General features: G+C 39.3%; 21 non-coding genes across 21 annotated transcripts; 5 read left to right on the forward strand and 16 right to left on the reverse strand.

Moving 5' to 3' along the window:
- The first annotated feature begins 9,845 nt into the window (after positions 1 to 9,845).
- On the forward strand, positions 9,846 to 9,918 carry trnav-gac (transfer RNA valine (anticodon GAC)). The gene has a single exon. It is a non-coding gene; the product is annotated as a tRNA-Val (tRNA).
- A 452-nt stretch (positions 9,919 to 10,370) lies between these two features.
- trnav-gac (transfer RNA valine (anticodon GAC)) lies at positions 10,371 to 10,443 on the forward strand. Its single transcript has one exon. It is a non-coding gene; the product is annotated as a tRNA-Val (tRNA).
- A 241-nt stretch (positions 10,444 to 10,684) lies between these two features.
- trnav-cac (transfer RNA valine (anticodon CAC)) lies at positions 10,685 to 10,757 on the reverse strand. The gene has a single exon. It is a non-coding gene; the product is annotated as a tRNA-Val (tRNA).
- Positions 10,758 to 11,945: 1,188 nt separating this feature from the next.
- Positions 11,946 to 12,018, forward strand: trnav-gac (transfer RNA valine (anticodon GAC)). Its single transcript has one exon. It is a non-coding gene; the product is annotated as a tRNA-Val (tRNA).
- A 1,502-nt stretch (positions 12,019 to 13,520) lies between these two features.
- Positions 13,521 to 13,593, forward strand: trnav-gac (transfer RNA valine (anticodon GAC)). The gene has a single exon. It is a non-coding gene; the product is annotated as a tRNA-Val (tRNA).
- Positions 13,594 to 13,834: 241 nt separating this feature from the next.
- Positions 13,835 to 13,907, reverse strand: trnav-cac (transfer RNA valine (anticodon CAC)). The gene has a single exon. It is a non-coding gene; the product is annotated as a tRNA-Val (tRNA).
- Positions 13,908 to 14,885: 978 nt separating this feature from the next.
- Positions 14,886 to 14,958, reverse strand: trnav-cac (transfer RNA valine (anticodon CAC)). The gene has a single exon. It is a non-coding gene; the product is annotated as a tRNA-Val (tRNA).
- Positions 14,959 to 15,411: 453 nt separating this feature from the next.
- Positions 15,412 to 15,484, reverse strand: trnav-cac (transfer RNA valine (anticodon CAC)). Its single transcript has one exon. It is a non-coding gene; the product is annotated as a tRNA-Val (tRNA).
- Positions 15,485 to 15,937: 453 nt separating this feature from the next.
- On the reverse strand, positions 15,938 to 16,010 carry trnav-cac (transfer RNA valine (anticodon CAC)). The gene has a single exon. It is a non-coding gene; the product is annotated as a tRNA-Val (tRNA).
- Positions 16,011 to 16,463: 453 nt separating this feature from the next.
- trnav-cac (transfer RNA valine (anticodon CAC)) lies at positions 16,464 to 16,536 on the reverse strand. Its single transcript has one exon. It is a non-coding gene; the product is annotated as a tRNA-Val (tRNA).
- Positions 16,537 to 16,989: 453 nt separating this feature from the next.
- Positions 16,990 to 17,062, reverse strand: trnav-cac (transfer RNA valine (anticodon CAC)). Its single transcript has one exon. It is a non-coding gene; the product is annotated as a tRNA-Val (tRNA).
- A 140-nt stretch (positions 17,063 to 17,202) lies between these two features.
- trnav-gac (transfer RNA valine (anticodon GAC)) lies at positions 17,203 to 17,275 on the forward strand. The gene has a single exon. It is a non-coding gene; the product is annotated as a tRNA-Val (tRNA).
- A 241-nt stretch (positions 17,276 to 17,516) lies between these two features.
- trnav-cac (transfer RNA valine (anticodon CAC)) lies at positions 17,517 to 17,589 on the reverse strand. The gene has a single exon. It is a non-coding gene; the product is annotated as a tRNA-Val (tRNA).
- A 453-nt stretch (positions 17,590 to 18,042) lies between these two features.
- On the reverse strand, positions 18,043 to 18,115 carry trnav-cac (transfer RNA valine (anticodon CAC)). The gene has a single exon. It is a non-coding gene; the product is annotated as a tRNA-Val (tRNA).
- A 979-nt stretch (positions 18,116 to 19,094) lies between these two features.
- trnav-cac (transfer RNA valine (anticodon CAC)) lies at positions 19,095 to 19,167 on the reverse strand. Its single transcript has one exon. It is a non-coding gene; the product is annotated as a tRNA-Val (tRNA).
- A 451-nt stretch (positions 19,168 to 19,618) lies between these two features.
- Positions 19,619 to 19,691, reverse strand: trnav-cac (transfer RNA valine (anticodon CAC)). Its single transcript has one exon. It is a non-coding gene; the product is annotated as a tRNA-Val (tRNA).
- A 453-nt stretch (positions 19,692 to 20,144) lies between these two features.
- trnav-cac (transfer RNA valine (anticodon CAC)) lies at positions 20,145 to 20,217 on the reverse strand. Its single transcript has one exon. It is a non-coding gene; the product is annotated as a tRNA-Val (tRNA).
- Positions 20,218 to 20,670: 453 nt separating this feature from the next.
- trnav-cac (transfer RNA valine (anticodon CAC)) lies at positions 20,671 to 20,743 on the reverse strand. Its single transcript has one exon. It is a non-coding gene; the product is annotated as a tRNA-Val (tRNA).
- Positions 20,744 to 21,196: 453 nt separating this feature from the next.
- On the reverse strand, positions 21,197 to 21,269 carry trnav-cac (transfer RNA valine (anticodon CAC)). Its single transcript has one exon. It is a non-coding gene; the product is annotated as a tRNA-Val (tRNA).
- A 451-nt stretch (positions 21,270 to 21,720) lies between these two features.
- trnav-cac (transfer RNA valine (anticodon CAC)) lies at positions 21,721 to 21,793 on the reverse strand. Its single transcript has one exon. It is a non-coding gene; the product is annotated as a tRNA-Val (tRNA).
- Positions 21,794 to 22,246: 453 nt separating this feature from the next.
- On the reverse strand, positions 22,247 to 22,319 carry trnav-cac (transfer RNA valine (anticodon CAC)). Its single transcript has one exon. It is a non-coding gene; the product is annotated as a tRNA-Val (tRNA).
- Positions 22,320 to 23,487: the final 1,168 nt, after the last annotated feature.

Raw genomic sequence — 23,487 nt, forward strand, 5'->3', positions numbered from 1 at the left:
TTTCATAAAAACTTGGTACGAGTCAGTTTCAGCTTACAGTGACCTGGAGAGATTATGAACCTGGCAGGATTATATGGATCAGCCAAAAGTGTTCCTTGTACACAGATCATTTTATATAGATGATATAAGTTTTGAATTAATGTTAAGATTCACCAGATAAAGATTTATTACAGATTTGCCTGTATAACAGAGTGCAAAACTGCTATGCAGAAAAAGCACAACAGTTTTGTTATCTTCCGAACACAGGGAAGTGGTGTAGATCTTTGTTGTTTTCTATATAACTATTGGTCCAATTCACATCAATTAATGTGTTTTAGTGTCTGGGATAGACAAGCAACCTTAATCATAAACCACATTCCTCCGGAGAAAAAAAAAAAAACCATTGAACAGACGTTAACGTCTGGTGGACAGTGAGTCTACATTACAAGCCAGCTGTAAATTGAACACAAAAGAGGGAGCTGTATGTGCATATCTGTCTGTGTAGCAGGGTTGGCTCAGCTAGGTCGCTAGTAAGCGCGGTGAAGTGAAGTGAAGGCTCGTAGCAGGTTACCATGACAACGCTCCCTGATGACTGACGGGTTTTTCCACTCTACGAAATAGTGAGGATGATTTCTTGATACATATACGTCTCAGTCCTCGCACCAAATATGTAGGGGAAGCAGTGTATACTGCAATTAGGAATCAGTCTCATAAAATTACTAATATCTGAAATATCTAAGCACACATTTCGTATTTAAAATATCCAATATTAATGATTAAACATGCATATAACCTGAAGGTATTTGCACACCTACTTCCTACAGTTGGGCGTGAGGTTGAGTTTCCCTGTCATTTGTTTTCCTCACTCGAGTCAGACTCCTCAACCATTTTTAGGGGTTGTTTTTTGGGAAGTGTTGCAGAATTATTCATTCTCTTTTCAGGTTATCCCCTTCCTCCTCTAGCAAGTGTCCCGCATCCAATGAGATACTCCTACAAAATATAAGTGGGTGTCTCACATGTGGGTAACTTTTAGAACTCCTCTTGTACTCTTGAACTCCTCTTCACATCTGGTCCTCCGACCCCGCTCCCTTACAGTTACGTTATAATATGAATATCATTTCCATCTTAGATTAATGTTTGCATTTGTCAAGGACTTGTTATACCCAGATTAACCAAGCACAAGACATACTACATTTGTTGTATGTATGTATATATGTATAGTAGGCCTATACCGGTGCATGCAAAATCACTGTCACAAGTCAGTCACAACCAGAAAACACTGCGTTTATGCCTTTAACATAATCTCTCGTAATGCAAATTATATTGATGAAAACCACACTTGAAGCACAAAATCATGTTGAGAAATCACTGGCAATATGCCAATTTGCATCATTATAAAAACTAATGTGCTTCTTCCTTTTCTTAGCTCAAAGAACTGTCTGTTTACTGCTTTGGGAGAAGCCTACTTAGAATTTGGATTCTCAGAGAGCACTCAAGTATTCCACTTGAGACCTGCATGTGAATGTGACAATTAGGTGAGTGCCTGACTCCTCTGGAACAAGTTATTTTATCTCAATATATAAGTTGGACATATAAGTGTGCCAATTACAGTACGTTTGAAGTAGGAACAGGAAAGGATTTGTTAACAATGTGCCCAATTCATGTCAAATTGTTTTCATGGTATGCTCAGTGCACAGAAACCCCTGGTCAGTCAAGCCTGTTACAAATGCCCCCTCGTCTTCCTGACTTGCCCTCATTGTTTCACCCCATTGACTTGTATGTACACACATGCAGACCTGTGTGAGATGTATGTGATTGTACAAACAAACCTCTGTGAGATGAGTGTGATTACACACACAGAACTGGGTGAGATACGTGTGATTGTACGGTACATGGCCAGGTACATTACCTGTACAATTACAGTGGTGTTTAAACACTACTTATCCATACGATTATCTAATCAGCCAATTGTGTGGCTGCAGTATAATGCATAAAATCATGCAGATGCAGCTCAGAAGTTTAAGTTAATGTTCAACCTTCAGAATGGGGAAAACAAGATCTAAGTGATCTAAGTGACTTTGACTGTGGAGCGATTGTTGGTGGCAGACAGTTTTTTTGAGTATCTGAGAGACTGCTGATTTCCTTGGATTTTCGTGCACAGTAGTCTCTTGAGTATGCAAAGTATCGCGAAATATCTTAGAAACATTATGTCTGAGCCTAGATAAACGGGTACCATACTTTACACCACAAAAAAGGTTACTCTGCAGCTATCCTAGCCATCAAATATCGATAGGTGTGGTTATAGACATTCGATGGCTAGGATATAGGCTTAACCTTATTATTAATTTTCTAGATTGCCCATTTTGTAGTAAAATAGACAAATCATCAGGAAGATGAGGAAAGAAGTCAGGAAGGAAGGAAGATCAGGTGATGAAAGCGCCAGGATTGTTTAGGCAATTAAAAAAAGCTAGTTCAGCCGTCCAGATTACCTTGCAACAGTCTACATGCCAGGTCAGCTCTCCTGTGTTATGTGCAACAATCTCAAGTGCAGTCCATCTCAGCCCTTGTGAGACTCGATGTCCAGCTCAGTTCTCCTCTTTCACTTAGCCCAGCTCAGCTCTCCTCTGTCACCCGAAATCCAGCTCAGCTCTCCTCCGTCAAAGTCCAGCTCAGCTCTCCTGTTTTTAGTGAAAGGCCTTCATTTGAAAGTGAAAGCAGTTGCAAAACTCTCAGTACTACATTGTGATTTGCAGTACATTGAAACCAAAACTTTCACCTGAAGCTACAAACTAAACTTTCACTACTACAGTTTTGTAATAGTACACTCTCTGATGCAGATAAATCTCTATTAAATCTTCATCTGGTTAATCTTAACATTCATTAAAAACTGAAACCAGCTATGTAAAAACATGTGTGTATGTGCGTAAACAATTTTACCAGGAACTCGTTTGGCTTAGCCGCCTGCCCTTTGTATCAGAACCACTATCTGCGTTGCCATCACACTCAACCCTTTAAACACACCCCCATACCTTCCCATTGGGTGACATCTATCTGTCACTCACACTAACCAACCATCACCTAAGGTTACAATAAACAGGCTTATTTCAATTCAGCTACTTCACCATTTTAGGAGCTAAAAATATATTCATTGACATGATGATTAAAACACTGTAATAAAAAGTATGATTGATTTCTTTAACAACTCCGACCGGAGAATGCAGTAAGTCTGACCGTGGTAAGAAGTTCACTCCATGCAAAGTGCTGCCATGCTTTGGGGCGTTATGGGTTTATTCATCACAGTGATCCTGCTTGGTGAAATACCACCAGTTCAGATTGCTAGCTAGTTAGCTACACCAGATATCGCAGCTAAAATGCTACACATACATGTAGCAACAACAGCAATAAGCCAACAGGGTCCACCAAGATAAGCGTTTAAAATTAGAGTAGACCAACTGTTAGATTAACTAACATGAAGAACCAGAAATGGAGGAAAATAATGCCTAGACATTAAGGATTTTCAGCCGTCCTCACACGTTAAAGTGTGTTCAGACCACAGGTTATCTGATCAGAAACAGAATGTGACCTGGCATAACACCACTCGATTACGCCACCTTGGGAATTACGCCCAAGGAAATAGTTTGTAAGAATCGAGGATTGGTGATCAATCCCCACATAGGTGTGTTCAACTAAATGAACAAGCAGAGACGTGGATTCAATAATAAAACAGATTTTATTAATTACAATCCTAAAAACACAGTAAAAACAACCCACACAGAAACCCACAGGATCACCAAAATTATAAAATGAGCCGGTAGGTCTCAAAAAAAAAATCGATTCATGTAGGAATCGCGATTCTTATCCTCTAAGATTCTGGATCGATTCATGAATTTCAAAAATCTATTTTTTATGAACTTTTCCACCGTCTCTCCGTGCACCCTCGCAGAATTCCGTACATAGCATTACAGCAAGCTGTGTTAAGCTAGTTAGCGTCTAAACAACAACCTTCTCGTCGGCACTATGGAGGAGCAAGAAATTCAGCCAGTCCCGTCTTCACTGAAGGCAAGCATTTGGGCTCATTTTGGATTTTATTATCTCCCTGGGAAGAAGGAGCTCGACATGACTCATTCAATATGCAAGGCTTGCAAAATGAAAGTCAGTACTTCAGGAACACTTCAAATGCCCGGGCACACATCGTACGCCACCACCCGGAGTTGAAAGAAGCGCCATCGGAACAACGGCCAACTCCAGCCGACCAACGCACTCTGCATCACTTTATCAGCAAACTCCCAGCCAACTCTGAACGGGCAAAAAAAAAAACTAAATCTATCGCCTGTTTTATTTCGAAGGACCTGCGCCCCTACAGCGTAGTCGAGAATGAGGGCTTTAGATTCATGGTTAAGGCAATTGAGCCAAGGTATGTCATACCATCACGTCAGTTTTTTACAGAGAAAGCAGTACCCCAGCTTTACGAAGAAACAAAGGCAAAAGTCTCGGTAGCCCTGACCAAAGCAACCAGAGTAGCTCTTACCTGTGATGCCTGGACGTCAAGAGCAACCCAGTCCTTTGTTACATTCACCGCTCATTACATCATGGATGCCTGGCAGCTTGAGTCCCCTGTTTTACAGACAAGAGTGATGCACGAAAGCCACACGGCCGTGAACATGAATGAGATGTTTCACTCTGTCGCAGATAAATGGATGCTAACGCTAGCGGATTTGGTGATTGTTACAGATAACGCTGCGAACATGCTTGCTGCGGCACAGATAGACAATTTGACACACGTTAAGTGTTTTGCACATACTATAAACTTAGCCGCTCAGTGAGCTCTGAAGTTAAATCCGGTGTCGCGGCTGCTTGGGAGGATTAGGCGAATCACCAGATTTTTCCATCACAGCAGTATCGCTACCCATGCTCTGCAGGAGAGACAGAGGCTTCTGGAGTTGCCGCCACACAAGCTGAAAATTGACGTGCCTACCAGATGGAACAGCACTTTCGAAATGATCGAAAGTTTTCTGGAGCAGCAGCCGGCTATTTGTGCCGCTCTCCTCTCTCCACAGGTGAGAAAATGTGGAAGCTCAAGTGACATCTGCACAGTCAGCGAATCTGACATTTCAAACGCTGAGGATATAGCTAAAGCACTCAAGCCTATGAAAGACGCAACCTGCATCATGTCGGAGGACTCCGCACCCACACTGTCAGTGATCGCTCCATTGCATGCTCAGCTGCTCCATGACATGGAAGCAGGCTTCGCTGGGGACACACCAATTGCCCGAGAAATCAAACTGGCCATCCACGAAGACCTGACGAAGAGATACACAAGTGTGCAGAATAAGACGATTCTTTACACAGCCTCTACACTCGATCCCAGGTTCAACGCACTGCCTTTTCTTGCCCAAGATGAACAACTGGACGTCCATGCCAAAGTGGTTGCAGAGGCTGCAGCACTTCAGGTAATTAGCCCACTCTTTAAAAAGTCACTAAAATCACTGCCATTGGCAAAGGACAAGAAGGAGGAGAGGTAAAATCTCAGCAAGCGGCACCCTAAGTGACAGAGCCAAACTATTTCATGCTCCAATACAAAAAACATTTGCAGTTTCTGTAACTTAGCATTAACAGCTATTAATATGATGGTCTACAACCGTACGGTTTCTGTGGTGTAGTGGCTGTCACGTTTGCCTCAGACGCGGCGGCCAGCCGTGTGTAGGTGTAGAGCCCTACGATGGTCACTACGGCTCGAATCCGCCCTTTGCCAAACCATGACATAAATAATGGAAACTATTTCCTTGTAGAATTGTCCCATAATCATGTTTGTCGTGTCATTATATCTCCAGCTCGATTTCACTATGGATAGGAAATCCTTTCTGCCATCATTCTACTTAATAGTTATCTCAAATACAATTAAGGTATTTGGCTCTGTCCCCCACTGTTCACTCTGAACAATATGGGATATGCAATTTGTTTAAAGTACATTGTTTTTAATGGCTGTTATTGTAACTCTGAGAATGTTTTTTAAATTTCTTAATTTTATTGTTTTATAATTTTAACAATTGTTAAAATTAGGGATATGTTACGGCCCCCTGCTCTGTGCTACTTATTCTGGCGTTACTTCACAGGTGCCTTGTTGGTGGAGTACCAGGTCATTTGCGCAATTGGGAGCACCTGTGACCAGATGTTAAAATGTACCTGACTCTTGCCTGAAGGAGGGAACTCTCTTCCCACGTACCTGTTGGTTCTTTTTGGGTTTGCATGAGACAACATTGCTTCAGCATACTTTTCACACATCTACTCACTCACACTACTGATGCAACTGACTTTCACACTACACATTTTTGTTAACTGGTTATTTCAAATAAATTTGACCTTGTTTTTTAAATGCGTCAGTGTGCGTCTCCCTCTTTGTCACGGCCAATGAGCCAGGTCGTGACCGATAATGAAGTACATAATAATATCAAGCAGGAAATAAAATGAAAGGTAGGCAGCTGGTTGGATGTTGGGTAAAAGTTTTTATGGCAACTGAAGGACAACAATATTTACAACTTGTCTACTATCCATGCACACAGGTACAGACAATTGCCAAAATATCCACTCACTGAGAACTTTATTAGGAACACCTGTACACCTACTTAGTCATGCGATTACCTAATCGTGGCAGCAGTGCAATGCACAAAATCATGCAGATATGGGTCAGGAGCTCCAGTTCATGTTCATATCCACCAATAGTGATTTTGACTGTGGCATGATTGTTGGTGCAAGGTACGAGTATTCCTGTAACTGCTGATCTCCTGGGATTTTCATCCACAACAGTCTCTTGAGTTTACTCAGAATGGTGCGAAAAACAAACAAACATTCAGTGATCGGCAGTTCTGCAGACGGAAATGGCTTGAGGATGAGTGAGGTAATGGAGAAGGGCCAGACTGGTCTAAGCTGACAGGAAGGTGACAGTAATGCAAATAACTGCACATATCAGTGAACAGATCTCTGAACACACAATGCGTCAAACCTCTAAGTGGATAGACTACAGCAGCAGAAGACCTAATACATCTAATAAATACCCAATAAAGTGAGTGTATATTTTCAAATAGAACATGCAAAATATGTAACTGAGGTGAAGGGTATAGCTTATTAAAGTACAGAACCGTATGAACATATTTACACTTACACAATGAGGCAACATAAAAGTAGTACAGTAGTATGTATGTGAAAATAGCAGTGTATAACAATATGTGGAAAGTTCCACATTAGATGTAGAACTGACATTACATCACTACTGACATTAGATCAATGATTGCAATTTATTACATACACAAAAAAAGATTACAATGTTATATACAGTGCCATCTGTAATGTTTAGGACAAAGACATATTTTTATTTGGCTCTGTTCTCCACAATTTTAGATTTGTAATCAAAAATGCATATTCTCAGCAAATATTGAAGGGCATGTTTACAGACTTTGGTTTCACCATATTGAAATTACAGTGTGTTTTATATATAGTAACAATAAACATCATATTTTTCTCGGCTTTTTCTTGCCTTTGGTTTGTATTATTGTTGGCATTAAACATGAGGGCCAGAATGTCCAAATTCCAATGAATGTCAAGGAAGCCATTATGAGACTGAAAAATTAAAATAAAAAGTCTGTAATGTCAGCTTTGTTATGCCAAACCTTAGGTGTAACAAAATCAACTGTTTGGAACAGCATTAAGGAGAGAGAACATGTAATGGGGCATAGGGCATGGCAAGCCAAGTAAGACCTCTACAGCTGATAGCTGAAGAATTCTCATCATAATGAAGAAAAATCCCAAACATGTGTCCAACCGATCAGAAACACCCTTCAGGAGGCAGGCGTGGATGTGTCAGAGACTACTGTCCACAAAAGACCACAGTCATGTCTCAGTGGGTCACAGACTTCAACCAGTCATGCAGACAGAAAATATGCAGTAAACATGACTGTAATTTACATCACATAAATATGTCCCAAACATTATGGTGCCCTGAAATGGGGGATTATGTATAAAAAGTGCTGTCATGTCTACATGGTGAAACCAGAATGCATAAAAATACCCTTTAATAAAATATGAGAACTTGCACTTTGAATCGTTTGTTTATGAATATAAAATTGTGGTGTACTGAGCTAAATTAATGTTTTTATCCCAAGCATTACGGAGGGCATTGCATATTACAATTCTTATGAACATATAAAAACAACAACAGCAACAAAAATATCAACGAATAACTATATATTGTTGTTTGTAACAATATTAGCATGGTGGATATGCATAGGTATTAAAGGAGACTGGGCTTGGGACTGGGGCAGTTGGAATAGCCAGGGCAGGAGGGAAGGTGAAGGCTGGGTCTCCTGAGGTACTGGTATTGTTCCGATTTTGCCAAGGACTTCACAGACCTCTTCGGAAGTACATCTGCGCCTACCTGGGAGAAAATATAGACGCCTCCACATGCTGATCACCTGGAGATATCAAAGTAACATTAGTTATCAAATGTATGAAAGTAACCAAGAGACCTGTACTAATTATACTGTGTGCCTAATTATACTGCAATGCCTGGCAATACAATCATTGTTGTACTAAACAAAGAAAAAACAGAACAAAAAGTATATGTATTTACTGTACATTCATATAATTTAAGGTAACATGGGTGTAAATATTGTATAATATAATAATTGTGGAAACTGCTCTATTATTTAAGTACTTAGCTGGGCAACTACATAATATGGGCAAGTTAACAACAACAACAACAACAACAATAATAATAATATATTAATGGAAAATAAAGGAACATATACCAAGATGTCTGAATGACAGTAAGTTAGGCCAATGTCAATAAACAATTGCCAGTGAAATACGATAATACAACAATAATACATTTTATGTCTAAACCTTCACGAATCAAACGTGTATACAAATTGTCAATACTATTAATGACGGTGATATTTTAAAACCGTAATGTGATAGCATGTTAATGTAGCTGGCTACGACGTTGAGAAGCAGACATGCAGAGACATTATCCCATTTACCTGTAATTTTCCCACATAAAAAAACGAACAATTGGAACATTCAAAATAGCAATAATACATCGGGAATACCTCAACAACATGAATATCATTCGAGGACCCGTTAATGCCAAAATAATTATCTAAATAAGACTTACCAAAAGGACCCCATGGATAAGAACTTCCGTTGAAAATGAATGGGAAAAGTTAAGGAATCCGCGCTGTAAGGACGTCAATGGTTTTTCTCGGAACAGCGCCGCGATATCAACGTGCGGCCAAGAATATATCGCATCCGAAGTGATAAGAACTTCCGTTGAGAATGAATGGGAAAAGTTAAGGAAAGTTAAGCTTAACTATCCGCGGCTTCCGCGCGAAAGGTCCTCGGTTCAAAACCGAGCAGAAACAATGTTTTCACTGAAAGCACGCTTTCAATCACCAAAGAATAGTGAGTCTGGGTCACGTAAACTTTCCCAGAAACAAGGTATTTTTCTGGAATAAATTACTCACGCTAATTATCGGGAGATAGAGACTTTGAAGAAACAACCAACTTTTGAACTTTCTGATATCAGTGTTGAGTCACAAAGAGAAGATTTACACAATTTGACATGCGACAAATGCGTTATGTTTTTTGTTGCAATCCCAAAAGCCCTGTTTCTGCCCAGTTTCGAACTGGGGACTTTTCGCGTGTGAGGCGAACGTGATGGCCACTACACCACCGAAACCCGACGGGAGATGACTGCCATATTAATAACAGTTAATGCTAAGTTACAGAAACTGCAAATGTTTTTTATATAGGAGCATGAAATAAATAAATAAATGAATTAATGAATGAATTAATTAATCCATAGATTCTCTGTTGTTTCTGTGGTGTAGTGGTCATCACGTTTGCCTGACACGCAAAAGGTCTTCGGTTCGAAACCGAGCAGAAACAACGTTTTCACTGAAAGCACACTTACAGTAACCAAAGAATTGTGAGCCGGGTCACGTAAACTTTCCCAGAAACAAGGTATTTTTCTGGAATAAATTACTCACGCTAATTATCGGGAGATAGAGACTTTGAAGAAACAACCAACTTGTGAACTTTCTGATATCAGTGTTGAGTCACAAAGAGAAGATTTACACAATTTGACATGCGACAAATGCGTTATGTTTTTTGTTGCAATCCCAAAAGCCCTGTTTCTGCCCAGTTTCGAACTGGGGACTTTTCGCGTGTGAGGCGAACGTGATGGCCACTACACCACCGAAACCCGACGGGAGATGACTGCCATATTAATAACAGTTAATGCTAAGTTACAGAAACTGCAAATGTTTTTTATATAGGAGCATGAAATAAATAAATAAATGAATTAATGAATGAATTAATTAATCCATAGATTCTCTGTTGTTTCTGTGGTGTAGTGGTCATCACGTTTGCCTGACACGCAAAAGGTCTTCGGTTCGAAACCGAGCAGAAACAACGTTTTCACTGAAAGCACACTTACAATAACCAAAGAATTGTGAGCCGGGTCACGTAAACTTTCCCAGAAACAAGGTATTTTTCTGGAATAAATTACTCACGCTAATTATCGGGAGATAGAGACTTTGAAGAAACAACCAACTTTTGAACTTTCTGATATCAGTGTTGAGTCACAAAGAGAAGATTTACACAATTTGACATGCGACAAATGCCTTGTTTTTTGTTGCAATCCCAAAAGCCCTGTTTCTGCCCAGTTTCGAACTGGGGACCTTTCGCGTGTGAGGCGAACGTGATGGCCACTACACCACAGAAACCCGACGGGAGATGACTACCATATTAATAACAGTTAATGCTAAGTTACAGAAACTGCAAATGTTTTTTATATTGGAGCATGAAATAAATAAATTAATGAATTAATGAATGAATTAATTAATCCATCGATTCTCTGTTGTTTCTGTGGTGTAGTGGTTATCACGTTTGCCTAACACGCAAAAGGTCTTCGGTTCAAAACCGAGCAGAAACAATGTTTTCACTGAAAGCACGCTTTCAATCACCAAAGAATAGTGAGTCTGGGTCACGTAAACTTTCCCAGAAACAAGGTATTTTTCTGGAATAAATTACTCACGCTAATTATCGGGAGATAGAGACTTTGAAGAAACAACCAACTTTTGAACTTTCTGATATCAGTGTTGAGTCACAAAGAGAAGATTTACACAATTTGACATGCGACAAATGCGTTATGTTTTTTGTTGCAATCCCAAAAGCCCTGTTTCTGCCCAGTTTCGAACTGGGGACCTTTCGCGTGTGAGGCGAACGTGATGGCAACTACACCACAGAAACCCGACGGGAGATGACTGCCATATTAATAACAGTTAATGCTAAGTTACAGAAACTGCAAATGTTTTTTATATTGGAGCATGAAATAAATAAATTAATAAATTAATGAATGAATTCATTAATCCAGTGATTCTCTGTTGTTTCTGTGGTGTAGTGGTTATCACGTTTGCCTAACACGCAAAAGGTCCTGGGTTCAAAACCGAGCAGAAACAACGTTTTCACTGAAAGCACGCTTACAATCACCAAAGAACTGTGAGTCTGGGTCACGTAAACTTTCCCAGAAACAAGGTATTTTTCTGGAATAAATTACTCACGCTAATTATCGGGAGATAGAGACTTTGAAGAAACAACCAACTTGTGAACTTTCTGATATCAGTGTTGAGTCACAAAGAGAAGATTTACACAATTTGACATGCGACAAATGCGTTATGTTTTTTGTTGCAATCCCAAAAGCCCTGTTTCTGCCCAGTTTCGAACTGGAGACCTTTCGCGTGTGAGGCGAACGTGATGGCCACTACACCACCGAAACCCGACGGGAGATGACTGCCATATTAATAACAGTTAATGCTAAGTTACAGAAACTGCAAATGTTTTTTATATAGGAGCATGAAATAAATAAATAAATGAATTAATGAATGAATTAATTAATCCATAGATTCTCTGTTGTTTCTGTGGTGTAGTGGTCATCACGTTTGCCTGACACGCAAAAGGTCTTCAGTTCGAAACCGAGCAGAAACAACGTTTTCACTGAAAGCACACTTTCAATAACCAAAGAATTGTGAGCCGGGTCACGTAAACTTTCCCAGAAACAAGGTATTTTTCTGGAATAAATTACTCACGCTAATTATCGGGAGATAGAGACTTTGAAGAAACAACCAACTTTTGAACTTTCTGATATCAGTGTTGAGTCACAAAGAGAAGATTTACACAATTTGACATGCGACAAATGCCTTGTTTTTTGTTGCAATCCCAAAAGCCCTGTTTCTGCCCAGTTTCGAACTGGGGACCTGTCGCGTGTGAGGCGAACGTGATAGCCACTACACCACAGAAACCCAAAGGGAGATGACTGCCATATTAATAACAGTTAATGCTAAGTTACAGAAACTGCAAATGTTTTTTATATTGGAGCATGAAATAAATAAATAAATGAATTAATGAATGAATTAATTAATCCATCGATTCTCTGTTGTTTCTGTGGTGTAGTGGTTATCACGTTTGCCTAACACGCAAAAGGTCTTCGGTTCAAAACCGAGCAGAAACAATGTTTTCACTGAAAGCACGCTTTCAATCACCAAAGAATAGTGAGTCTGGGTCACGTAAACTTTCCCAGAAACAAGGTATTTTTCTGGAATAAATTACTCACGCTAATTATCGGGAGATAGAGACTTTGAAGAAACAACCAACTTTTGAACTTTCTGATATCAGTGTTGAGTCACAAAGAGAAGATTTACACAATTTGACATGCGACAAATGCGTTATGTTTTTTGTTGCAATCCCAAAAGCCCTGTTTCTGCCCAGTTTCGAACTGGGGACCATTCGCGTGTGAGGCGAACGTGATGGCCACTACACCACAGAAACCCGACGGGAGATGACTGCCATATTAATAACAGTTAATGCTAAGTTACAGAAACTGCAAATGTTTTTTATATTGGAGCATGAAATAAATAAATTAATAAATTAATGAATGAATTCATTAATCCAGTGATTCTCTGTTGTTTCTGTGGTGTAGTGGTTATCACGTTTGCCTAACACGCAAAAGGTCCTCGGTTCAAAACCGAGCAGAAACAACGTTTTCACTGAAAGCACGCTTACAATCACCAAAGAACTGTGAGTCTGGGTCACGTAAACTTTCCCAGAAACAAGGTATTTTTCTGGAATAAATTACTCACGCTAATTATCGGGAGATAGAGACTTTGAAGAAACAACCAACTTGTGAACTTTCTGATATCAGTGTTGAGTCACAAAGAGAAGATTTACACAATTTGACATGCGACAAATGCGTTATGTTTTTTGTTGCAATCCCAAAAGCCCTGTTTCTGCCCAGTTTCGAACTGGAGACCTTTCGCGTGTGAGGCGAACGTGATGGCCACTACACCACCGAAACCCGACGGGAGATGACTGCCATATTAATAACAGTTAATGCTAAGTTACAGAAACTGCAAATGTTTTTTATATAGGAGCATGAAATAAATAAATAAATGAATTAATGAATGAATTAATTAATCCATAGATTCTCTGTTGTTTCTGTGGTGTAGTGGTCATCACGTTTGCCTGACACGCAAAAGGTCTTCGGTTCGAAACCGAGCAGAAACAACGTTTTCACTGAAAGCACACTTACAATAACCAAAGAATTGTGAGCCGGGTCACGTAAACTTTCCCAGAAACAAGGTATTTTTCTGGAATAAATTACTCACGCTAATTATCGGGAGATAGAGACTTTGAAGAAACAACCAACTTTTGAACTTTCTGATATCAGTGTTGAGTCACAAAGAGAAGATTTACACAATTTGACATGCGACAAATGCCTTGTTTTTTGTTGCAATCCCAAAAGCCCTGTTTCTGCCCAGTTTCGAACTGGGGACCTTTCGCGTGTGAGGCGAACGTGATAGCCACTACACCACAGAAACCCGAAGGGAGATGACTGCCATATTAATAACAGTTAATGCTAAGTTACAGAAACTGCAAATGTTTTTTATATTGGAGCATGAAATAAATAAATAAATGAATTAATGAATGAATTAATTAATCCATCGATTCTCTGTTGTTTCTGTGGTGTAGTGGTTATCACGTTTGCCTAACACGCAAAAGGTCTTCGTTCAAAACCGAGCAGAAACAATGTTTTCACTGAAAGCACGCTTTCAATCACCAAAGAATAGTGAGTCTGGGTCACGTAAACTTTCCCAGAAACAAGGTATTTTTCTGGAATAAATTACTCACGCTAATTATCGGGAGATAGAGACTTTGAAGAAACAACCAACTTTTGAACTTTCTGATATCAGTGTTGAGTCACAAAGAGAAGATTTACACAATTTGACATGCGACAAATGCGTTATGTTTTTTGTGGCAATCCCAAAAGCCCTGTTTCTGCCAAGTTTCGAACTGGGGACCATTCGCGTGTGAGGCGAACGTGATGGCCACTACACCACAGAAACCCGACGGGAGATGACTGCCATATTAATAACAGTTAATGCTAAGTTACAGAAACTGCAAATGTTTTTTATATTGGAGCATGAAATAAATAAATTAATAAATTAATGAATGAATTCATTAATCCAGTGATTCTCTGTTGTTTCTGTGGTGTAGTGGTTATCACGTTTGCCTAACACGCAAAAGGTCCTCGGTTCAAAACCGAGCAGAAACAACGTTTTCACTGAAAGCACGCTTACAATCACCAAAGAACTGTGAGTCTGGGTCACGTAAACTTTCCCAGAAACAAGGTATTTTTCTGGAATAAATTACTCACGCTAATTATCGGGAGATAGAGACTTTGAAGAAACAACCAACTTTTGAACTTTCTGATATCAGTGTTGAGTCACAAAGAGAAGATTTACACAATTTGACATGCGACAAATGCGTTATGTTTTTTGTTGCAATCCCAAAAGCCCTGTTTCTGCCCAGTTTCGAACTGGGGACCTTTCGCGTGTGAGGCGAACGTGATGGCCACTACACCACAGAAACCCGACGGCAGATGACTGCCATATTAATAACAGTTAATGCTAAGTTACAGAAACTGCAAATGTTTTTTATATAGGAGCATGAAATAAATAAATAAATGAATTAATGAATGAATTAATTAATCCATAGATTCTCTGTTGTTTCTGTGGTGTAGTGGTCATCACGTTTGCCAAACACGCAAAAGGTCCTTGGTTCAAAACCGAGCAGAAACAATGCTTTCACTGAAAGCACGCTTTCAATCACCAAAGAATAGTGAGTCTGGGTCACGTAAACTTTCCCAGAAACAAGGTATTTTTCTGGAATAAATTACTCACGCTAATTATCGGGAGATAGAGACTTTGAAGAAACAACCAACTTTTGAACTTTCTGATATCAGTGTTGAGTCACAAAGAGAAGATTTACACAATTTGACATGCGACAAATGCGTTATGTTTTTTGTTGCAATCCCAAAAGCCCTGTTTCTGCCCAGTTTCGAACTGGGGACCTTTCGCGTGTGAGGCGAACGTGATGGCCACTACACCACAGAAACCCGACGGCAGATGACTGCCATATTAATAACAGTTAATGCTAAGTTACAGAAACTGCAAATGTTTTTTATATAGGAGCATGAAATAAATAAATAAATGAATTAATGAATGAATTAATTAATCCATAGATTCGCTGTTGTTTCTGTGGTGTAGTGGTCATCACGTTTGCCAAACACGCAAAAGGTCCTTGGTTCAAAACCGAGCAGAAACAATGCTTTCACTGAAAGCACGCTTTCAATCACCAAAGAATAGTGAGTCTGGGTCACGTAAACTTTCCCAGAAACAAGGTATTTTTCTGGAATAAATTACTCACGCTAATTATCGGGAGATAGAGACTTTGAAGAAACAACCAACTTGTGAACTTTCTGATATCAGTGTTGAGTCACAAAGAGAAGATTTACACAATTTGACATGCGACAAATGCGTTATGTTTTTTGTTGCAATCCCAAAAGCCCTGTTTCTGCCCAGTTTCGAACTGGGGACCTTTCGCGTGTGAGGCGAACGTGATGGCCACTACACCACAGAAACCCGACGGCAGATGACTGCCATATTAATAACAGTTAATGCTAAGTTACAGAAACTGCAAATGTTTTTTATATAGGAGCATGAAATAAATAAATAAATGAATTAATGAATGAATTAATTAATCCATAGATTCTCTGTTGTTTCTGTGGTGTAGTGGTCATCACGTTTGCCAAACACGCAAAAGGTCCTTGGTTCAAAACCGAGCAGAAACAATGCTTTCACTGAAAGCACGCTTTCAATCACCAAAGAATAGTGAGTCTGGGTCACGTAAACTTTCCCAGAAACAAGGTATTTTTCTGGAATAAATTACTCACGCTAATTATCGGGAGATAGAGACTTTGAAGAAACAACCAACTTTTGAACTTTCTGATATCAGTGTTGAGTCACAAAGAGAAGATTTACACAATTTGACATGCGACAAATGCGTTATGTTTTTTGTTGCAATCCCAAAAGCCCTGTTTCTGCCCAGTTTCGAACTGGGGACCTTTCGCGTGTGAGGCGAACGTGATGGCCACTACACCACAGAAACCCGACGGCAGATGACTGCCATATTAATAACAGTTAATGCTAAGTTACAGAAACTGCAAATGTTTTTTATATAGGAGCATGAAATAAATAAATAAATGAATTAATGAATGAATTAATTAATCCATAGATTCGCTGTTGTTTCTGTGGTGTAGTGGTCATCACGTTTGCCAAACACGCAAAAGGTCCTTGGTTCAAAACCGAGCAGAAACAATGCTTTCACTGAAAGCACGCTTTCAATCACCAAAGAATAGTGAGTCTGGGTCACGTAAACTTTCCCAGAAACAAGGTATTTTTCTGGAATAAATTACTCACGCTAATTATCGGGAGATAGAGACTTTGAAGAAACAACCAACTTGTGAACTTTCTGATATCAGTGTTGAGTCACAAAGAGAAGATTTACACAATTTGACATGCGACAAATGCGTTATGTTTTTTGTTGCAATCCCAAAAGCCCTGTTTCTGCCCAGTTTCGAACTGGGGACCTTTCGCGTGTGAGGCGAACGTGATGGCCACTACACCACAGAAACCCGACGGGAGATGTCTGCCATATTAATAACAGTTAATGCTAAGTTACAGAAACTGCAAATGTTTTTTATATAGGAGCATGAAATAAATAAATAAATAAATGAATTAATGAATGAATTAATTAATCCATAGATTCTCTGTTGTTTCTGTGGTGTAGTGGTCATCACGTTTGCCTGACACGCAAAAGGTCTTCGGTTCGAAACCGAGCAGAAACAACGTTTTCACTGAAAGCACACTTACAATAACCAAAGAATTGTGAGCCGGGTCATGTAAACTTTCCCAGAAACAAGGTATTTTTCTGGAATAAATTACTCACGCTAATTATCGGGAGATAGAGACTTTGAAGAAACAACCAACTTTTGAACTTTCTGATATCAGTGTTGAGTCACAAAGAGAAGATTTACACAATTTGACATGCGACAAATGCGTTGTTTTTTGTTGCAATCCCAAAAGCCCTGTTTCTGCCCAGTTTCGAACTGGGGACCTTTCGCGTGTGAGGCGAACGTGATAGCCACTACACCACAGAAACCCGAAGGGAGATGACTGCCATATTAATAACAGTTAATGCTAAGTTACAGAAACTGCAAATGTTTTTTATATTGGAGCATGAAATAAATAAATAAATGAATTAATGAATTAATTAATTAATCCATCGATTCTCTGTTGTTTCTGTGGTGTAGTGGTTATCACGTTTGCCTAACACGCAAAAGGTCCTAGGTTCAAAACCGAGCAGAAACAATGTTTTCACTGAAAGCACGCTTTCAATCACCAAAGAATAGTGAGTCTGGGTCACGTAAACTTTCCCAGAAACAAGGTATTTTTCTGGAATAAATTACTCACGCTAATTATCGGGAGATAGAGACTTTGAAGAAACAACCAACTTTTGAACTTTCTGATATCAGTGTTGAGTCACAAAGAGAAGATTTACACAATTTGACATGCGAGAAATGCGCTATGTTTTTTGTTGCAATCCCAAAAGCCCTGTTTCTGCCCAGTTTCGAACTGGGGACCTTTCGCGTGTGAGGCGAACGTGATGGCCACTACACCACAGAAACCCGACGGGAGATGACTGCCATATTAATAACAGTTAATGCTAAGTTACAGAAACTGCAAATGTTTTTTATATTGGAGCATGAAATAAATAAATAAATGAATTAATGAATGAATTCATTAATCCAGTGATTCTCTGTTGTTTCTGTGGTGGAGTGGTTATCACGTTTGCCTAACACGCAAAAGGTCCTCGGTTCAAAACCGAGCAGAAACAACGTTTTCACTGAAAGCACGCTTACAATCACCAAAGAACTGTGAGTCTGGGTCACGTAAACTTTCCCAGAAACATGGGATTTTTCTGGAATAAATTACTCACGCTAATTATCGGGAGATAGAGACTTTGAAGAAACAACCAACTTTTGAACTTTCTGATATCAGTGTTGAGTCACAAAGAGAAGATTTACACAATTTGACATGCGACAAGTGCGTTATGTTTTTTGTTGCAATCCCAATAGCCCTGTTTCTGCCCAGTTTCAAACTGGGGACCTATCGCGTGTGAGGCGAACGTAATAGCCACTACACCACAGAAACCCGACGGGCGATGACTGCCATATTAATAACAGTTAATGCTAAGTTACAGAAACTGCAAATGTTTTTTATATAGGAGCATGAAATAAATAAATAAATGAATTAATGAATGAATTAATTAATCAATCGATTCTCTGTTGTTTCTGTGGTGTAGTGGTTATCACGTTTGCCTAACACGCAAAAGGTCCTCGGTTCAAAACTGAGCAGAAACAATGTTTTCACTGAAAGCACGCTTTCAATCACCAAAGAATAGTGAGTCTGGGTCACGTAAACTTTCCCAGAAACAAGGTATTTTTCTGGAATAAATTACTCACGCTAATTATCGGGAGATAGAGACTTTGAAGAAACAACCAACTTTTGAACTTTCTGATATCAGTGTTGAGTCACAAAGAGAAGATTTACACAATTTGACATGCGAGAAATGCGTTATGTTTTTTGTTGCAATCCCAAAAGCCCTGTTTCTGCCCAGTTTCGAACTGGGGACCTTTCGCGTGTGAGGCGAACGTGATGGCCACTACACCACAGAAACCCGACGGGAGATGACTGCCATATTAATAACAGTTAATGCTAAGTTACAGAAACTGCAAATGTTTTTTATATTGGAGCATGAAATAAATAAATAAATGAATTAATGAATGAATTCATTAATCCAGTGATTCTCTGTTGTTTCTGTGGTGGAGTGGTTATCACGTTTGCCTAACACGCAAAAGGTCCTCGGTTCAAAACCGAGCAGAAACAACGTTTTCACTGAAAGCACGCTTACAATCACCAAAGAACTGTGAGTCTGGGTCACGTAAACTTTCCCAGAAACATGGGATTTTTCTGGAATAAATTACTCACGCTAATTATCGGGAGATAGAGACTTTGAAGAAACAACCAACTTTTGAACTTTCTGATATCAGTGTTGAGTCACAAAGAGAAGATTTACACAATTTGACATGCGACAAATGCGTTGTTTTTTGTTGCAATCCCAAAAGCCCTGTTTCTGCCCAGTTTCGAACTGGGGACCTTTCGCGTGTGAGGCGAACGTGATAGCCACTACACCACAGAAACCGGAAGGGAGGTGACTGCCATATTAATAACAGTTAATGCTAAGTTACAGAAACTGCAAATGTTTTTTATATTGGAGCATGAAATAAATAAATAAATGAATTAATGAATGAATTAATTAATCCATCGATTCTCTGTTGTTTCTGTGGTGTAGTGGTTATCACGTTTGCCTAACACGCAAAAGGTCCTCGGTTCAAAACCGAGCAGAAACAATGTTTTCACTGAAAGCACGCTTTCAATCACCAAAGAATAGTGAGTCTGGGTCACGTAAACTTTCCCAGAAACAAGGTATTTTTCTGGAATAAATTACTCACGCTAATTATCGGGAGATAGAGACTTTGAAGAAACAACCAACTTTTGAACTTTCTGATATCAGTGTTGAGTCACAAAGAGAAGATTTACACAATTTGACATGCGACAAATGCGTTATGTTTTTTGTTGCAATCCCAAAAGCCCTGTTTCTGCCCAGTTTCGAACTGGGGACCTTTCGCGTGTGAGGCGAACGTGATGGCCACTACACCACAGAAACCCGACGGGAGATGACTGCCATATTAATAACAGTTAATGCTAAGTTACAGAAACTGCAAATGTTTTTTATATTGGAGCATGAAATAAATAAATAAATGAATTAATGAATGAATTCATTAATCCAGTGATTCTCTGTTGTTTCTGTGGTGGAGTGGTTATCACGTTTGCCTAACACGCAAAAGGTCCTCGGTTCAAAACCGAGCAGAAACAACGTTTTCACTGAAAGCACGCTTACAATCACCAAAGAACTGTGAGTCTGGGTCACGTAAACTTTCCCAGAAACATGGGATTTTTCTGGAATAAATTACTCACGCTAATTATCGGGAGATAGAGACTTTGAAGAAACAACCAACTTTTGAACTTTCTGATATCAGTGTTGAGTCACAAAGAGAAGATTTACACAATTTGACATGCGACAAATGCGTTATGTTTTTTGTTGCAATCCCAAAAGCCCTGTTTCTGCCCAGTTTCGAACTGGGGACCTTTCGCGTGTGAGGCGAACGTGATGGCCACTACACCACAGAAACCCGACGGCAGATGACTGCCATATTAATAACAGTTAATGCTAAGTTACAGAAACTGCAAATGTTTTTTATATAGGAGCATGAAATAAATAAATAAATGAATTAATGAATGAATTAATTAATCCATAGATTCTCTGTTGTTTCTGTGGTGTAGTGGTCATCACGTTTGCCAAACACGCAAAAGGTCCTTGGTTCAAAACCGAGCAGAAACAATGCTTTCACTGAAAGCACGCTTTCAATCACCAAAGAATAGTGAGTCTGGGTCACGTAAACTTTCCCAGAAACAAGGTATTTTTCTGGAATAAATTACTCACGCTAATTATCGGGAGATAGAGACTTTGAAGAAACAACCAACTTTTGAACTTTCTGATATCAGTGTTGAGTCACAAAGAGAAGATTTACACAATTTGACATGCGAGAAATGCGCTATGTTTTTTGTTGCAATCCCAAAAGCCCTGTTTCTGCCCAGTTTCGAACTGGGGACCTTTCGCGTGTGAGGCGAACGTGATGGCCACTACACCACAGAAACCCGACGGGAGATGACTGCCATATTAATAACAGTTAATGCTAAGTTACAGAAACTGCAAATGTTTTTTATATTGGAGCATGAAATAAATAAATAAATGAATTAATGAATGAATTCATTAATCCAGTGATTCTCTGTTGTTTCTGTGGTGGAGTGGTTATCACGTTTGCCTAACACGCAAAAGGTCCTCGGTTCAAAACCGAGCAGAAACAACGTTTTCACTGAAAGCACGCTTACAATCACCAAAGAACTGTGAGTCTGGGTCACGTAAACTTTCCCAGAAACATGGGATTTTTCTGGAATAAATTACTCACGCTAATTATCGGGAGATAGAGACTTTGAAGAAACAACCAACTTTTGAACTTTCTGATATCAGTGTTGAGTCACAAAGAGAAGATTTACACAATTTGACATGCGACAAATGCGTTGTTTTTTGTTGCAATCCCAAAAGCCCTGTTTCTGCCCAGTTTCGAACTGGGGACCTTTCGCGTGTGAGGCGAACGTGATAGCCACTACACCACAGAAACCGGAAGGGAGGTGACTGCCATATTAATAACAGTTAATGCTAAGTTACAGAAACTGCAAATGTTTTTTATATTGGAGCATGAAATAAATAAATAAATGAATTAATGAATGAATTAATTAATCCATCGATTCTCTGTTGTTTCTGTGGTGTAGTGGTTATCACGTTTGCCTAACACGCAAAAGGTCCTCGGTTCAAAACCGAGCAGAAACAATGTTTTCACTGAAAGCACGCTTTCAATCACCAAAGAATAGTGAGTCTGGGTCACGTAAACTTTCCCAGAAACAAGGTATTTTTCTGGAATAAATTACTCACGCTAATTATCGGGAGATAGAGACTTTGAAGAAACAACCAACTTTTGAACTTTCTGATATCAGTGTTGAGTCACAAAGAGAAGATTTACACAATTTGACATGCGACAAATGCGTTATGTTTTTTGTTGCAATCCCAAAAGCCCTGTTTCTGCCCAGTTTCGAACTGGGGACCTTTCGCGTGTGAGGCGAACGTGATGGCCACTACACCACAGAAACCCGACGGGAGATGACTGCCATATTAATAACAGTTAATGCTAAGTTACAGAAACTGCAAATGTTTTTTATATTGGAGCATGAAATAAATAAATAAATGAATTAATGAATGAATTCATTAATCCAGTGATTCTCTGTTGTTTCTGTGGTGGAGTGGTTATCACGTTTGCCTAACACGCAAAAGGTCCTCGGTTCAAAACCGAGCAGAAACAACGTTTTCACTGAAAGCACGCTTACAATCACCAAAGAACTGTGAGTCTGGGTCACGTAAACTTTCCCAGAAACATGGGATTTTTCTGGAATAAATTACTCACGCTAATTATCGGGAGATAGAGACTTTGAAGAAACAACCAACTTTTGAACTTTCTGATATCAGTGTTGAGTCACAAAGAGAAGATTTACACAATTTGACATGCGACAAGTGCGTTATGTTTTTTGTTGCAATCCCAATAGCCCTGTTTCTGCCCAGTTTCAAACTGGGGACCTTTCGCGTGTGAGGCGAACGTAATAGCCACTACACCACAGAAACCCGACGGGCGATGACTACCATATTAATAACAGTTAATGCTAAGTTACAGAAACTGCAAATGTTTTTTATATTGGAGCATGAAATAAATAAATAAATGAATTAATGAATGAATTAATTAATCCATCGATTCTCTGTTGTTTCTGTGGTGTAGTGGTTATCACGTTTGCCTAACACGCAAAAGGTCCTCGGTTCAAAACTGAGCAGAAACAATGTTTTCACTGAAAGCACGCTTTCAATCACCAAAGAATAGTGAGTCTGGGTCACGTAAACTTTCCCAGAAACAAGGTATTTTTCTGGAATAAATTACTCACGCTAATTATCGGGAGATAGAGACTTTGAAGAAACAACCAACTTTTGAACTTTCTGATATCAGTGTTGAGTCACAAAGAGAAGATTTACACAATTTGACATGCGACAAGTGCGTTATGTTTTTTGTTGCAATCCCAATAGCCCTGTTTCTGCCCAGTTTCAAACTGGGGACCTTTCGCGTGTGAGGCGAACGTAATAGCCACTACACCACAGAAACCCGACGGGCGATGACTACCATATTAATAACAGTTAATGCTAAGTTACAGAAACTGCAAATGTTTTTTATATTGGAGCATGAAATAAATAAATAAATGAATTAATGAATGAATGAAT

The sequence above is a fragment of the Conger conger genome, chromosome 12, assembly GCF_963514075.1.
Source record: "Conger conger chromosome 12, fConCon1.1, whole genome shotgun sequence".
NCBI lineage: Eukaryota > Metazoa > Chordata > Actinopteri > Anguilliformes > Congridae > Conger > Conger conger.